Source organism: Alligator mississippiensis, chromosome 10, assembly GCF_030867095.1.
Source record: "Alligator mississippiensis isolate rAllMis1 chromosome 10, rAllMis1, whole genome shotgun sequence".
Classification (NCBI taxonomy): Eukaryota; Metazoa; Chordata; order Crocodylia; family Alligatoridae; genus Alligator; species Alligator mississippiensis.
In genome coordinates, this window is record NC_081833.1 from 47,378,045 (window position 1) to 47,389,704 (window position 11,660).

Sequence of the window (11,660 nt, forward strand, 5' to 3'; positions counted from 1 at the left end):
TTGGTACAACAACCAGCATACCTGGATGACTATGAGCCCTAAAGAACACAGCAGACCAGTGGTAAAGGTTCGGTATCCATGGTGGGCTATGTGCTAGCAAACTGTGGCCCAAGCAGGGGAATAAGTTAATCATTTGTTTTGAACTGTTGAAAGGAAAGATGAAACAATATGTACGAATCTCAGAGGCAAAACCAGCAGCAGCAGAAAGAAGGAGCCTGACGGAGGAACAGGATGTGTGGGGGAGGAAGCAGGAAGAGGAGGAGAGTTAGGGAGTCTGGGGCAGGACAGCACGCCCTGTAACAGCTCTGTAAGTAATTACTATAATAAAGACATTGTTTATATTAAGTAGGGAGCTGCTCCTTGATTACCCACACAGGGCCACATGAAACATATGAACTATGACATGAACTATACCCCTGCTGCTCCAGTGTGCCACCAGAACTCCAGTTAATACTGCTGGGGTCATCACAGGTTCTGGCCACAGCCTCTAGCAATCCCTGGATGAAGAGCCAGGATGAGCTGGGGAAGGATGGTTTGCCCCAGAAGGGATAATGTGTCCTGCAGCAAAGCTCACATGCAGGGGTATATACTGTGGCACAAAGTAGCAGCACTGTTTGTGCCTCTGTCTTGACATAGCCTAAGAGTACAATATACATCTCCACTGTCTCTTAAGGAGTGAAGAAGATGAATTTCCTTTTCTCATACCTGGTAGAAACCTAGCAGGAAACAAAGAGAAATGAAGTTCTCTGGAGCTGGGGAGTTTTGAAGGAGTCTAGGTTAACCCTTCAGTAACAATCTAACACCTGCCCACATAGCAAGTGTTAGACTTTCTCTAGTTTCTCTGTATTTGGGTGACTACCTTGTGAGTAGTCTGCACTGTGCACAATCAACTTTTACATTATTCTAGGAGCCTATGTCAGCCTTGTGTTTGTATTAGATGCAACTGTAACTAGTATTAAGGGGTAACTTTTTCTTTCATAGCACTATTTGAATTGCTTTAGTTCCATTTTGATTATGCTGATATAAGGAAGTATTCTTGATTGTATGCAATCAGCTTTTGCATTATTCTGGGTACCTTGTCCCTAATAGGATGAACATAACCCCTTAAAGAAGTCAGCACCTGATAATCAGGAATCCTGGTTTTCCCTGATAAAAAAATTGCAAATTCTCTGATAACCCCCCCCCCCAATCCATTATTAAAATGAAAGCCCCCTCCCCGACCCCCTGGTCCTGCTAGTGCCCCTCACTCCCCCCCACATCCTCCCAGCCCTGCTCCAGTGCCTCACTCTTCCCACAACCTCCCCAGCCTTGCTGGTGTCCCTCACCCCCCACCCACAGCTCTTGCTCCCCCAGCCATGCCAGAGAGGGATCCCACCTTCCAGAGCTATGGGGCCAGGGACCCAGGTCAACAGCCCCCTACCCCTGGCAGGAGGCGGCAATGCTGCAGGAGGCGGCAATGCTGCAGCAGAGCACAGCCTGGCTCCTCTCTGCCGCCTGCTGCCTCTGGGCCCCAAGCCCCAGGCATTGCCGAGCTGGGTGTCAGCCCTAGCCCCAGCTCAAGCCCTGCTCAATTCCCTCCCTCCCTATTGGGGCCTCAATCCTCCCCCACCGCCGCCCAGCTTACCTGCGGGAGCTGCTCTCCAGGCTGCCTGAGGCCATATGCATGTACGTGCACATGGTCCCCTCTTCCTGACCACCCTCCTCCCACTCCTGGAATTGTGCCTGCCTGCGGAAGGCTCATTGTGAAACTGCAAAATCCATGGGTTTCTTCTGTAAAATGAGACATCTGCATTTGCCTCTGGGAAAAGATATAATCTGCGGTTTAGTCCTTTTTTCCATGGGAAACGGAAAACCCGGATCCCTGCTGATAATGCTCACGTTAAAGTCAATAGCAACACTATTGTTGAATTCAATGGGAGCAAGATTATGTCCTCTTCCTATAATTCTGCTTATTGCTCTAAGATTCATATACAGTGTTGAGACTGCCTTTATTCTCTCTACAAAAAAAGGCATTCTCTCGCTCTAATGTAACATGATATATTTATTTCAGCTGATCTCAAAGTGTGAATTTTCTGTTATGGGCTCTGGTTAATGTTTCTTCCTGTTCACTAGGGAAAACAGCAAATGTGATCAATAGAAGTAAACTTTAATTTTTTTCTCATCTAACCAAGGTTTAGATGTTTGCTTTAAAAATAATACTTAAAGCAGTATTGTTATGAATGATAGTTTTGGGTTTTGTTTGTTTTGTTTTGTTTTTTGCCTTGAGGAATGAATGATGTTTCTTCAATTTTGGCTTGAGTTAAACTTGATGCAAACATCAACTATAAATGGGTCAGGCAGTCATTAAAGTGAACAGTTGGCCACATTTGTGCTAACTCTAGTCTTTTTGTTTTTTGCCAGAGGAAAAAGAATTCTAATTTCTATCAGTCTAAATTGTGCTGGGCAGCATTATCAGCTGGAAAGACCCCTCTGATTTGACAGGCCCCACTGTATGATGATTAATTACTACTCAGCTTCATTGGACTTTTCTAATTTCCTTTTGCCACTAGCTGTAGGCAACACGCGATAAGTACTGCTCTTATTATTTTGTGCAAAGGAAAATGTCTATTACTGCTCTGTCCTACAAGTAATCAGAATAAAAAGACAGCTGATCAGGAAACCTGTGAGGATCATTCTGTCTTTATTTATCCTCTCCCTGCTTTATTTCTATGCTGCTTCTACACAGAAGTTGTTTTACACAGTTGCCTGTCAAAATAAGAAGATAAAATCATAAGCTTTATCAAAGTAGTTGACGTTTTGAAATTTGTATAATGATTTCATGAGAATTAATCCACAACCTCCAAATAAATCCCCTCAAAATGCTAATATAACTAGAAATCATACACCACAGAATGTAAAACAATTCTTAATCTGCCTTTTCTATTTTGCCATAAATGTATTATATCAGGAGGCTGCCTTGTTGAGAAAAAATACAGCATTATCAGTGAATGCAAGAAGGGTAAGTACTTTACATAACGCTCAAATTATGATAATTTTTCTCAGGCACCAAACATTTTTTTTATGTATCATCAGGAAGGTGGGCTGCTAATAACTTGTCAAGATGATCATGGTGTTTTGTTACTTTGATACATTTGCCTACTATCAAAAGATCACAAATTGTCTTGCAAAGATTAATAAAATTTCATGCAGTCCTCTGAGGTAGCTAAGTACTATATCCACATTTAACATGGATGCTGAGTTTACTTTCATGGATGGCTGAGGCATTAAAGAGATATTGGGTAAACTTTTCAAATGTGCACAAGTTCTGATTTCAAAAAGTGACTCATGCACTTATAAGTTATAGGGATTTTTAAGGTCCCACACAAACCTCTAAAAAGTGCATATGGGAAGAGAAAATAGTAATACTACTTCTGCAGTCCCTGCTTGTTCACTATTCCAAAGGATTATGTTGATCTTGAATCCTCAAGCTTCGTGGCCTTGGCCTATTCAAAAACATACCTTTTGATAGGCCTTTGCTGCAGGTTTGCATGCAGCCAGACTGCAGATTTTAGACATGTTCTTGACAGGAGCATTCTTCTAGAGCAACAGCAAAAGAGTAGCACAGAAACCAGGTGACATATCTCGCACCATAGTTGTCATTTAAGCAGAGATGGAAAATGAGACAAGAGGTGGCAAGGTTCTCTCTTTGAAGAAATGTAGAATCTTTAGAGAACAAAAGATCAGGGGGAATTTGTATCTTAGGATAAATATGCGTATGATGTAGTGCTTATCACCCCAAACTGCTTTAAGCCCTTTGCAAAAAAACCCTTGTAATTGAATTTTACATGGGGAAAATATGCAGGGGTTTAGAGAAGTAGATATCAATTTCATTGTAACTCTTTCTTGACAGCAGATGTGAGGCGCACTTCCTCAAACACTCAAGTGAAGTTTGTAGCCAATCAGAAAAGGACAGGGTGTGGGACCTGCGAGCACTGAAACTCCCCCATTAAAATGATGTTGGATGTGTGTATGTGCATAGGCTTCTACAATTTCACTTCATGAAGTGAGGTACCATGTCTAGCCTTCTGTGGCCACAGCAGAATGGAAACAGGATGTCATTCAAAGACATTAAGCAGCTTTAAATATATATAAAAAAAATAGGAAAGTATAGTAAGTGCTAACCATTTGAAAGGCGATGGGAAGGAGATTTAGTCATTGGCTCAATCAAGTAGCAGTCGGTGAATTCCTTTGATATTCTAGGGAACTTGGAGAGCTATTGTGCTTCCCAGGAGCACCTTGAGTTCAGATTTTTTTTCCTGCTGAAGTGGTTCATTGCTGTACCAGCCATAACACAGAGCTGTTACCAAAACTTGACACAGATAGAACCTTTTAATTAAGTTATTTCCTAGTCCTCAAGGTCAACAGCAAATGAGATCATTGCGGAACTGGAAATGGGACCTAAATTCCATTCCTTTATTACTTTAGACTGGTAAATAGTTTGGTAAATTAAAATATAGTGATAGACCAAAAATCAGCACAGTATCACTGCTCTTGACATAAAGCTTCTGCTTCCTCAGGTGACTTCTATTACACCCTTAATTTTTCAATTTATACTATTACACCTAAAAAGAAATAGAATGCAGTGTTAAAGTGCTTTTCATTTTTATAACAAAAGCTACAAGTTAGTTAAAAGAGAGCCTCAAATTAACTCACATGGTGGGGGAAGAAAAGAGACGTTTCAAATTGTGTGGGAGGAAAACAAATTCCTTATGCTATTTTTTAATTTGAAGTCAACAGTTTTTTGTAACATTCACAGATTTAAAATCCACAAGGTTTTTATAGGCCAGTCAATTATACTTTTAAGAGTTTTTGGTTAAATTTGGAAGAATATAGAAAGTGAACTATATAATGGTACGGCTGCTTTGTTCTTTTTTTCTAATAAAAGGTGGGAGCTTTAGAGTATTGTTATTAGGCTGAGATAAGCTATGCTTCTGTATAGTACAATTTTGTAAGTCTGAACTAGCAAAAACCTTTGAAGTGCAATGAATCCTTCTGCTTGTTAATTCTTCCATTTGTTTGATTTTTGGTACAAAGAAAATGAAAGAATATGATGAGATTATGGCATTTTAAGTCAATATTTATTAAAAAATCAATCTCGATGAAAATCTGCCCATCCCTCTAATTAGATGAGGCAACTTGAGGTTGATTTTTAATTGCAAAAGTAATTACACGGAGCAGATAGCCAGTGACATTTGATTATCTAGGTGATTGATTAAAAAGCCTAGCTCTCAGAGCAGATTGTCAGCCAGGGGAATCGAGACAAAAGAGCAAATTAAAAAAGTTGTCCTGTTAGTAATCACAAAATTCAAGGATGAAATTACAAAGCCAAACACCTCCAATCCTCCTCATCTTCATCACTCAAATGCACGCAGCATGCCTTAGCTCAAAAAGGAGTGATAAAGAAATGGATTACTTTTAAAAGCAATTGAGGAAATATAAAAATGAAAGAGGAAAATCACAGCTGAGGATAGGGAATTATTTAGCCACAAGAGGAAAGAAATAAAAATGTCTCTTTAGTTCTAATAAAGAGTTTATTTTTCCTTGTTCTTATAAAAGCATGCTAAGCATAACTAATATTAGTTGAATGAAACAGAAGGGGCTTGATATAGAAATATAATTTATTAATGAATGTACTTGACAAATTTTAATGATTATTTAGGGACCTAGTCTGGGTTTTCCCTTCTATATGTTGGATACAACATGGATTCTTTTAGCCCTGTTAATGACTGACTTTTATTAAATAAAATTTAAGCAGATTTGGTTAAATAACCTAACTTAAATTTCTGGTCTGCTTCTTCGGTGAAGATTATTGCAAAATATACTTGATAAAGTCATACAGAGTGCATCTACATGTGCCTCAGTGAAACCATTGTTACTGCGCTGTGCGCATGGTGCACAGTTATGTTTAGCTGCTACGTCGCCATAGCAATGCGTTATACTGAGGGAGTGTCACTACGGCAAATGTCATGGTCTTTGCCTGTGGACGCTACATCACCATATGCACCCACATACAAGCATTTAAACAAAACAAAATTGAAGAATAAAAAGTGCTGGTTTACACTTTCTTTCGTTATATTGATAAATTAAATGATACAGCTACTGTTATCCTAAGAAATACAATTTGCTATAATAATAAGATGATTCCTAGTCAGTTTTGAGGTCAAATAATGAATTGGGATTTGTTGTTTACTGTAAAAATAAAAAGATTCTGCATTTAAGAAATAAACTCAACAGCAAAAGATTTTGGTGCAAGCAGCATGATCCACTTAATGTTTCCATCCACTTTATGGGCTTCACATCAAAACCATAGTAAATGATTCACTGAAGGGGTTTCTCTTTAGCTTATGCTATTCTTTGTGGTACCTGACTCCTCAGGGAGAGTATTTTGGCTGAACAATCCATTGGCAAAGCCTATCTAATTTTCTCAAAATGGCATTTAAAGAATACGAGTAATTTATAAAAAATAATAAGATGTTCTGAAAACTGAATACACTTGTGGTCTGAAATATTGTGCTGCAGCTTACTGGTGGTTTTATGTCACTTCAGAAAATGTTTAGCATTTTCTATACCAGTGGTGCTCAACCTTTGGGCCCTGTGGACTAGAAGAGTGGGACGGAGACAGTCCATGGGCCACATGTGGCCCCACGCCACCTCTGCTCAGACCATGTGTACCTGAATTGGCTTTGTGCAGCTAATTTAGTGTGCAGGGCCATGCTATCCAGCCCACAGGGTTCCCCACAGGTCTGGAAATTTGACAGCAAGGGAACAACAGCCTCTCTCCTTATTCCAATTTTCTGGGCCCATGGGGAGCCCTGTGGGCCAGACGATATGGCCACAAAATGCTTAGACGCAGGAGTTAAGGTAGATGTCATCTACCTAGACTTTGAGAAGGCCTTTGATACGGTATCTCATTCTGTTCTCATAAATAAAGTGACAGGATGTGATGTAGATGATTACATGGTCAAGTGGGTGGCAAATTGGCTTAGGGGTCGTACCCAGAGAGTGGTGATGGATGCGTCAAAATCGACCTGGAAAGATGTGGGCAGTAGAGTCCCACAAAGCTTGGACCTTGGACTGATGCTATTCAATGTCTTCATCAGTGACTTGGATGAGGGTGTGGAGAGCACCCTATCCAAGTTCTCAGATGATTCCAAATTATGGGGCAAAGTTAACACACCAGAGAGTAGGGAATGTATCCAGGCGGATCTGGACAGATTGGAAAAATGAGTAGAACAAAATAGGATGCAGTTCAACAAAGACAAGTGCAAAGTGCTGCACCTGGGCAAAAAGAACCACCAACACATTTACAGGCAGGGGGTGACCTTTTCAGCAGTACAGCAGTGGAAAGGGATCTTGGAGTCATCACTGACTCCAAAATGAACGTGAGTTGTCAAAGTGATGAAGCATTCGATAAGGCTAACCACAGTTTATTATGCATTAACAGATGGATGACAAACAGGCCTAGGAAGGTGATGCTTCCCCTCTATGCGGCACTGGTCAGGTCGCAGTTGGAGTACTGCATCCAGTTTTGGGCAGCGCACTTTAAGAGGGATGCGGAGGATCTTGAGAGGATTCAGAGAAGGGCCACTCACATGGTCAGAGGCTTGCAGGCAAGGCCGTACAAGAAAAAACAGAGGGACCTAGATCTCTTCAGCCTTCGCAAGAGAAGGCTGAAAGGTGATCTTGTGGTTGCCTATAAATTCATCAGGGGAGGGCAGCAGGGAACAGGAGATGCTCTATTTACTGGGGCACCGCCTGGAGTAACTAGGAACAATGACCACAGATTGACAGAGACCAGATTTAGGTTGGACATCAGAAAGAACTTCACTGTAAGGGTTGCCAGAATCTGGAATGGGCTTCCAAGGGAGGTGGTGCTCTCCCCTACCTTGGGGGTTTTCAAAAGGAGACTGGACAAGCACCTAGCTGGGGTTGTCTGACCCCAGTGCTCTTTCCTGCCCAAAGCAGGGGGTCAGACTCGATGATCTATTGAGGTCTCTTCTGACCCTAACATCTATGAATTTAAGTAAGATTATTGCACAATTTCTAACCCATGTCAGACATTGCAGATATTACTTTTCACACTATTACTTATCTACTGATTATGGACTGCTATATATGAAGGGAAAGTTGGTTTTACCTGAAGTCAAAATTAGTTTTAGCACTGAGTTCTGAGGAACCATGATCAGGTCCTCCATCCATTCTCTAGCATTCAGTCTGTGCAGTCTTTGTGATCCTGTTACTAATCCCCCAGATAAGACCTGAATTTTATCCCATTGTAGCATCACTGAGAAAAAGAAGTCGTTATGAGACTGTTGGATTTGTTAAATGCCAACTCTGTATTGTTATTTTATGAGGCCCTATTACCTGTCATCCACCAAAATGTAACCTGACAAAGGGTGAAAGTAAATTCAATTGATTAAAGGCACTTTCTTGCATATTACAATGTTTTACAATTTTCCAGGCCCTTTTTAATAAGGATTGCATGAACAGTAAACTGGAGGTGGAATTTAGGCCTTGTTTTGTTCTTAATTCTTTTGATTTAGAAAGATCTATAGTATGGCAGATGCATATAACATTAAGACAGCAAAGCCAGTTGTGAAAAACAAATATGTGGAAATCTTCAGAGAGTAATTCAAATGAAGTAATAACAAATCAAAAACAGTACCTACTTTTAAAAAACTGAAGTGAAGATGCATGTCTTAGTTCAGTCCACTACAACAGTGCTCTTAATTTCCCTTTACATTCTTTTGGATGGGAGGAAAAACTGTAGGCAGACATTTCTATTATGCACCCTTGCTTAGCAAACAAAATGCCACATTTATTTACACAATTTGATCATTTCAAACCTTTTTACAGACTGTCTTGCTTCCCTGTTCTTCCTGTGGCTCAGAATGGACCCAGATTTGCATTTAATTTTAGAAGAAATATGCCTACTGTGCATTAAGTTGGAATAATCAGCATTCTTCTTTATTATAATAGTTACAGTATGGGTATTACAGTAAGACAAGGTGTTTTAATCCATAGTTGGAGCTAAATAATCTTTACATAGCTTAATTTTCATTTGCTATTGCATTTTGTCTCACAGAGTAGTTAAAGAAACAAACTCTTGCAATGTGTATGTATGGAATCCTCATTGAGATAGGCAAAACCTATAAAAAGCTGCTCTGAAGTTGCTCATTCAGACTAATAGCTAGCATTTTCTGACCAGTTCTCAGTCTTTACTTATTTAAATATATCTTGTTTCATATTTCCCTCCACTAAATAAGAAATTCAGATGTTGGTAATTAGCTGGAGTTTCCCTTCTGCCAGCCCAAATTCAGTTCCAAAAAGCCCTGTATACTGCTACTACTGCATTTGTTAACAATGTCCAGACAACAGGTCTGCAATTAGATTCCCATCTGTTAGTTGAGCATTTAGCATTGCCAATAGATGCAAATGATCTTGGTTCCCTCAGTGGAGTGGATCCCTAAGCAGAGGTATTGTATATAGGAAAAAGACCTAACAGTAAATGTTTGGGAGAGAATTCAACTACAGTAGTATCACATTAATTAAAATGGAGGGGAAGAGAAATATGGTTTGTTATGATTCCTATAACAAATCTCAAAAGATATTTAAGCATACCAATGTTTTCCTCAGCATAAGTTGTATGAAGCTCAGAGAAAAAAAAATACTAATTTTTAAGTGGTAAGCATTACATTATTTTATTCTTTACATGTTATACAAACCTAAAAATATTATGCTTCTACATAAGATGTTGTTTGGGACACTTAAAGGAATATTTTAAAATATTAGATATTTTAACAGGATGAAACAGAGAATGCAGAGAGGCATATTTAGCAATTCCAGTGTTTAATCTCAAACTGCAATTTTGTATCAGTTCTAACAGCATTATAATAAGGGATAATCCTACAAAGTCCATAGGCTGCGTGTTGAGGGATTAGTTAAAGCTTGCATATTTAAATGTTCCATTTTCTACTGGAATGTCTATAAAATAGACAGTAAAACCCACTTAAACTAATACCTGTTGAAGGGCTAACACAGTGAGGGGGAAACAAACTGTGTACTCAGATCTTACTTTTTAAGTTTTTGTTCTACTGCATTCTTACTGCTTCAGAACTTCAAGACCAAAATATAATATCTGATATAGTCTGAAATTCAGTTTCAGCATGAATTTAAATAAAATGTGCAAAAGCAGCAGCTATAGCAGTCCAATCTCCCCCCCACACACACACTAACATCCAAAGCTAATAATTAATCCATTTTAATATGGATGCCGCAGAATTTTTTTTTTAAATCCTGTCAATTTTGCGTAGTAGAAATGAGTCTTTTTAACTTTATGAAGCAAATAGAAATATAACTACAACCATTCACTTACAATGTTAATATATATTGCATCTTTTGTCATCCACTAAATTGATTTAGAAATGGCTTTTTCTAAAATTATATGTTCAGTAACAAAAGTGTATGTGTAAATAATATTATATATATTATATTTTCAGTAACAGAAAAGAATATGTATATAATCTTTTTTGAATATATATGTGTATATATACATATACATATATATGTATATATACACATATATGTAAAAAAGATTATATATATATATATATATATATAGATTATAGATGATATATATATTCTTTTTTGTTACTGAAAATATAATATATATAATATTATTTACACACACTTTTGTTACTGAAAATATAATTATATATACACACACACATACACACAGATATTCTTTTTTGTTATTGCTAGTATAATTTAGAACAAGTCATTTCTAAATCAATTTAGTGGATGGCAAAAGATGCAATATATATTAGCATTCTAAGTGAACAGTTGTAGTTATATTTCTGTTTGCTCCATAAAGTTAAAAAGGCTCATTTCAACTTTGCAAAATTGAGAGGAATTTAAAAAAAATTCTGTGGCATCCATATTAAAATGGATTAATTATTAGCTTTAGGTGTTACCTTATTTTCCCCCTTTGCTGATAATGTATTGCATTTTAAGATAAAATCCTGACCTTGCTGTTCATAAAAATTTTCCACTGAGGTCACTAGAAGCTGACATTTACTTAGTCTCCTTTTTTTATATAAAATGCCAGGGTTGTAAAGAACTTCCTAAAGATGCAGAAATAATTGCCAAAACTAAAATAGAAATCAAGTAATGCTTTATACACAACATATCAGCCTGTTATTTTCTTTGACCAGAGTGTCACTGTGTTTACACACTAGAAATTAGAGCTGTGCAAAATTTTGCTGGCTGTTTTGATTCAACACTGTTTTGAATCATTCTGAGCTCGAAACAGCAAAATCGAATTGAAACAAAGGGTTTTGAAATAGCTTCAAAACAAAATTAGGCCAGTCAAAATGTTTTGAAAGTTTCAAAACTTTTCGAGTTTTGAAGCAGCCAGCAGTGAGGTGGTGGGAGACAGAGGGGAACCAGGGCTGCGCTCCCAGCAGAAGCCTTGGCTCTCCCCGTCTCCCGCTGCTGGGCTGCGGGAAGACAATCACAGTTCAAGGGAAGGGAACTGAGCCCTGGCTCAGTTCCCCTCCCAAGCACTGAGATTGGGCTGGGGACAAGAACTGAGCCTGATCGCTCAGTTCCCCTCCCCAGCC